The following is a 5,843-nucleotide window of genomic DNA, read 5'->3' on the forward strand; positions in this document are numbered from 1 at the left end:
CGTTATGAATATGATTTAAGAACTAAGCCAAAATGACTGCTGGGCTTATACCCGAGTGCACCCTTGTTCCCCGAATGGTTTGAAAAATAGGGGGTGGGCTTATAGCCGAAGGTGGGCTTATACCTGAGTGGTTACGGTAATATAACAATTAAAATTCGAGTGCCCCCGGGCTCCCATGGAGCAGATTGTGTCACTGCGTGTCACATATTGTGACACGATCTGCTCCATGGGGCCAAATTAAAAAGGAGGCATTTTTGAAAATTGAGTTACCATAATTATTACCTTGTAGTAACATTATGCTATCATATACCAAAAACACCAAAGGTCTAGCATACTTGGTTCTAAAGTTATGAGGTATTGTGATGTACATTTTCTTTTGTGTTTTATTGCCTTTTACTCCATATGTTTGCCTTTATCTCAATTTCATGTTTGCCGCCTTTGGCCCCCATGGACCAGATCGTGTCACATATATACATGCATGCATCACAGCACTACCAGTGCTGTGCCCTAATAAGTGTACATAGCTCATCAGAATTAAACCATTAAAACCATGCATTTATAGATGTGGAAATAATGTTACACTATGAAATGCAGCTGAATTAGAGCCACTGAATACAACTTGGGTCAGGGGCAGATTAAGAGGGGGGGCGCACCCGGTGTGTGCCCCTACAATTTTTGCAGAGCGGCGCCTGACTTTATGTATTTTTACAGATCGGCGCTTGACATGGCTCTCGCTCTTTTGAAAATTCCTGGATCCAAGTCAAGTCCGAGTCACCAAAGTCTCAAGTGAAATCATTGAAGTCTCGAGGCAAGTCATTTGGATTTGAGACTCAAGTCCTAAAGCTTGAGTTCAAGTCATTATTTTCAGACTCGAGTCGTGTCTGGAGTCCTAAAGGCTAAAATGTCGAGTCGAATCCAACTCAACTTGAATGACTCGACTTAACAAATCTTTTTTAGCAGTGCTCGTTCCCATTCAAAACAAACAAAGTTTAATGTTTAGGAAAGAGAACCATAATCTTTATACTGATTTCCAAATTCCAATTGTAGATCAAACTTAGCGTGGTGGGTTGACTTGATCTTGGGCAACTAATATGTCATAGGTGACTTCCACTCTGGTACGAAATCCAATTGCCAGGAGGAGCTACTTTCAAGTAAATGATGCTGGGGGGCACAATTTTTCCGGGCCATCCATCTCTGGTATTTGTTGTTGCTGTAGACCAGTTTCTTCCAGAGGTGCAAGTTCATATTCTGTAAAATGAAATAATTAAAGACAATACTGTGATACTTGTAATATTGGGCTATTCCAGTTGAAATCCATACACCCCTATGGAAGACATAGGTCACCAATTCAGGTAACCCCATTTGAAATTCACACTCCTTGTGTGGAAGATTAAAGCAAATAATCAGGGGTGTGAGTGACCACAAATAAAAGAGCCTCAAAATTCTGAAATTTGGAAACCTCCTATAATTTAATTCAGATTTTAATATGAACTCTCACACCCCTGAATAATGCGCAATTTCAATCATAGGTTCTTTGTTTCCATAGTTTTCACTAATCACATTATGTCCCCTTTTAACTTCGAGCCAACAAATGCGGTAAAACAAAGAAAATTGCCATTTCATTCCAGTGCCTGTAGTAAGGTACCGTTCACAAACAGTTGTTAGGGGGGGGGGCTGATGCAAAAAGGGAAAGGGGGGCCCTGAAAATATTTGACCCTCCTAAGGGGGGCTCTGAAAAAAATGACCACAAATTTTCCTGGGAAAATTGAGTTATACGCTTTTCTATGGGGTTGACCCATAATTTTCGAGGTCTGTAAAGGTCCAAGGGGCCCCCAAACATTTTTGTGATGAAATTTTTTTGCATCAGGCTCCCCTCTTACAAGTGTTGTGAACGGTCCCTAATTATCGTCAATGCGTTTTGGCTCGCCGATCGTCATTGAGCTTCATGCAGCTTGGTTGTATAAAGAGACATTTAAGACAAATAGCGATAGATACACACAGTTTATATGTCACTGATTCAATGATATGTATGCATGAGATGTATCAGCCATCACAATAAAACCAGAGATATCAGGTTTTATTATAAAACTTAAATTTTACTGTAATTAAAGCACTTCAGGCTTAGTCTTACTACTCTTTCACGTGGTATTTCAGTACGCTATTAGGCATAACGATCATGCAAAAAGAAATTGAGGTCATCACTGTGGAAAAATCACACATGGCTTTAAGGGCATGTATTCCATGGGGGTTGGGGTTGTATGGATTTCAACTGGAATAGCCCATTGCAACAGTAAGCCTACAAGAATATTTTTAAGCTAAACAGTATTGTCACATGGAGAGCACACAACAACATTTCTATTACGGTACTGCTGTTTGTTTGTATGTTGCAGTATTTTGCGGCGTCCTGATCATCACGTAAAATCTGGCAAAATGAACTAGGTGATGTACAAATGCTGTTTTGTCAATTTTAAACATGTTGTTGCATCTTCCATTTATTTATTAGATGAAATCACAGTATTAACAAATGCATGCCCTTAAATCAAATAAAATTACAAATTATTGTTGTACATACCAGGTCTTTATGCTATTTGTTCACTCTGTAGATCTATGTAAAGTCATATTCTCCTCATAACTGTGGCATGTGGCTAAAGTTGCTGCAATAGTTCACACTGACCTAGCTGTTGGCAAAAGTACAAGAAACATGACTTCATGTCAAGCTAAAAATCATATAAAAACAAACACCTTTTTAGTCCTAGCCCAATTTAGTCGTTGAGTAGGCCAGAGTCAGCACCTATGTTAGGCCTATGCCATGGCATGGGCCTAAAGAAATCCCAACTCACGCTTGCGTAAATTCACATTAGGGTGCACCAGTCACACAATACACAACATGGAACTAAGGTAAGTGCTGTACCCAACTGCGTGCACACCATTCTATCTCAAGACATGATGTTATGAGTTTTTTCATCAATTATAAGCCGAACAAACTTTTAGTCCTAGGTAGTATTTAAAAAAAAATCAGCATTCTTAATAAAATACCAACTATTTTTTAATTTGTATGCTGCTGCAGCATACAACTAATATAGGTTAATAAACGTGTATCATTTGTTGGGAGAGAAATTGTACAAAATAATGCAGACGTAATGAGATGTTCATGTGTCTAATGCACGAGCCCCGAAGGCGGAGTGCATAAGACGCATCAACATCTCAGTACAAGTGCATTATTTTGTACAATTTCTCGAGCAATTAAGTGATACGCATTTATTTCATACACGACTAAAAAATCCTGTGGTTTTTATAATTTTTATAACAAAATTGTCACTAAAATGTTGGAAAATACAAACAAATATAAATGCCTCCACCCGCAAGAAAAATGAACGCATCCGAAAGCACTGCACGTACTACGCGGAGTGCGCGCCAGTGCAATTATACAATATTTAGGCACAGCTATTAATTTACTAACGCTTGCTCTGATTGGTTCATACTATGAAAAATGATAATATTCATGGATGGTTGACATTGGTTGTACTGAATTGCGGCTTCGTGAGCAATAAATCGGTCAATTATGTTCAGGAATAGATCCTATTCAAACATTGGCTTCAAAAGTGGCGAAATTGAAATTGTACGGTACTAATATAAAAATATTAAATTCATGTACATGTACATCGTGGAACATTCAACTACGCTTGTTACTCCGCGACTAATCATGCTAACTACACATGCACGTACAACGCTACTCTACGCGTCCATATTAGCGAGGCTATCTGCGTACAACTGCTTACTACGCACAGCCACGCAAAGAGTATATGTTCCACGATGTATACGAATTTGATAATTTTTCTATAGAATTTGTTTGCAAGCGTTTATGGGTACATAGGCCTACACAAGTGAATATGGGTATGCACGCTGTCGCGTACCTGTTTATGGGTAAGCACACGTTTTTGCGCAAGTGTTTGTGGCTACGCACAGTTGCTTGTTCCACTTTGCGGGTGCCAATTTGCTAGTGCTACTCAAGCGCTGTGCTTGCCCACAAGCAAAGCAAAGTTAAGGCAAGTCTAACATGCTACGCTAGAGAAATACTTCACTAGTTAAGTCTTAAGTTCAGAATCAGTCTCCAACACACCACTAACTATGTACTGTGTGTGGCTCAAGAGCCACGATTTATGGGCTGCATGCAGTGACTTCTCATTTGAGCTGTAGGGGCCTATGCGTCATGTGCGTAGCCGTAGTGCGGCCATAAACACTTGCAAACGCATGTGCGTACCCATAAACAATTGCGTGTGTGCATACCCATATACCAATAAGCACACACGTGTGTGCGTACCCATAACACTTGCACACAATGCGTGCGTACACTGCGTATCCGTAAACACATACGCATGTACCCATAAAACAGTTGCAAACGCATGTGCGTCCGTAGCATGGTAGTTGCGTACCCATGCTATTAGCCATTGTCATGTTTTAGTCAAATGACGGAATCCCACACCAGGTATATTTATATTATTCATTAGATTGTTTAGTTCTGACTTCTGAGAGTGATAATTGGGACTGGGACTCGGAGCTACTCACTGGGGATCTCAGCTACTTACTTACCGAACATTCATGTCAGTTAACTTTGCAGAAGTACTGTCATCAAACTCATCATGATCAGCCCATACCGCCATGATCATCATGATGATGGCCATGTCCATGATGATTCAAATGCATGAATGCAACCATCGATCGGCGTCCCCGGTCGGCGTCCTGGCCGTCGACGTAAACGTAAACCGTACTGGAAATGGAAAGTCACCATTGCAATTCACGCAATGATTGCCAATGTAAAGGTTTGCATGCATGACAGCTCGACGTCGACAGTGCATGCAATGATGCATGTGTTGCATACGAAAATTGTCAGTTGCCGGTTCGCTTTCTGCAGTGATTTGACGACCTTTTATGGGCAAAATCTCTCAAAATCAAAGAGTTGCGGTGTGCCCATTATGATCTAAGTCCGAAAATCTTTACATACACGAAGTTTTAAGTCATGAACATCAGGCAATGTTGACTTTTTTTGGAATTTAAAAACTGTGTTTTCCGACGACAAAATGGCGGCGTTTTTACCAGAGTTTTTCCGATCCAGACCGGCCTGCTAAAATCTGATCACGATTATCGATTAGGACCAGGGAATAAATAAAGGGTTGCCAGTCATCAAGAAATCCTCCGTCCCCCCCTGCATCAGTTTTTGTTATTGTGGCGCCCTCTACGGAGGGGCCACAATATAGGCATGAAGTTGTGAACGGCTTCTAATTTCACTCTTGCTAGATTGCCTTCGCAATTGTTTTGCTAAAATTATGCCCAGCTCAGAAATAAAACCACAATTTGCTTGGATTTTATTTTATTATTGTTTTCTGATATGCACGGGATAAAATGGTGAGCGTATATTCTTTGTTTAAAATACAAAATTAGGATTTATAAAAACACCAAATAAATCCTGACCTTTGTATGCGTTCAACCAGTTTACCGTGTGCCTTAGAACCCGATAGACGGTGACATTTGACCACACACTAGGATCCACAACATGCTCATCTATCATGGGAACAGTTCTTAAACCCTAATACATTTGTACATTCATCCTTTGTACACAAACTCATACTCTGCAACTTGAGGTCAAATTTTGCACTATGATTATGTAATTGAGGTTATTGGACTATGCCATTGGGATGAGACTCTTATGGTCCATAGTGTTAAGATCAATTAACGAGCTTTCTTAAACTGATGGCTTTTGTTTGCTAATTACCATAGAATCTATATAGCGGTTACTCCATGATTGGATTAAGTAAATAACTAAATCCTGTTATCTATCCAGCAAT

At 39.9% G+C, this 5,843-nt stretch overlaps 1 long non-coding RNA gene across 1 annotated transcript; it reads right to left on the bottom strand.

Moving 5' to 3' along the window:
• Positions 1-247: 247 nt before the first annotated feature.
• LOC140135434 (uncharacterized) lies at positions 248-4,719 on the bottom strand. Its single transcript, XR_011856511.1, has 3 exons — positions 4,591-4,719; positions 2,573-2,678; positions 248-1,248 (listed from the first exon to the last, which is right to left on the bottom strand). It is a non-coding gene; the product is annotated as an uncharacterized lncRNA (long non-coding RNA).
• Between the last annotated feature and the right edge of the window lie 1,124 nt (positions 4,720-5,843).

This window comes from Amphiura filiformis, chromosome 2 (assembly GCF_039555335.1).
Source record: "Amphiura filiformis chromosome 2, Afil_fr2py, whole genome shotgun sequence".
NCBI classification, from domain to species: Eukaryota; Metazoa; Echinodermata; class Ophiuroidea; order Amphilepidida; family Amphiuridae; genus Amphiura; species Amphiura filiformis.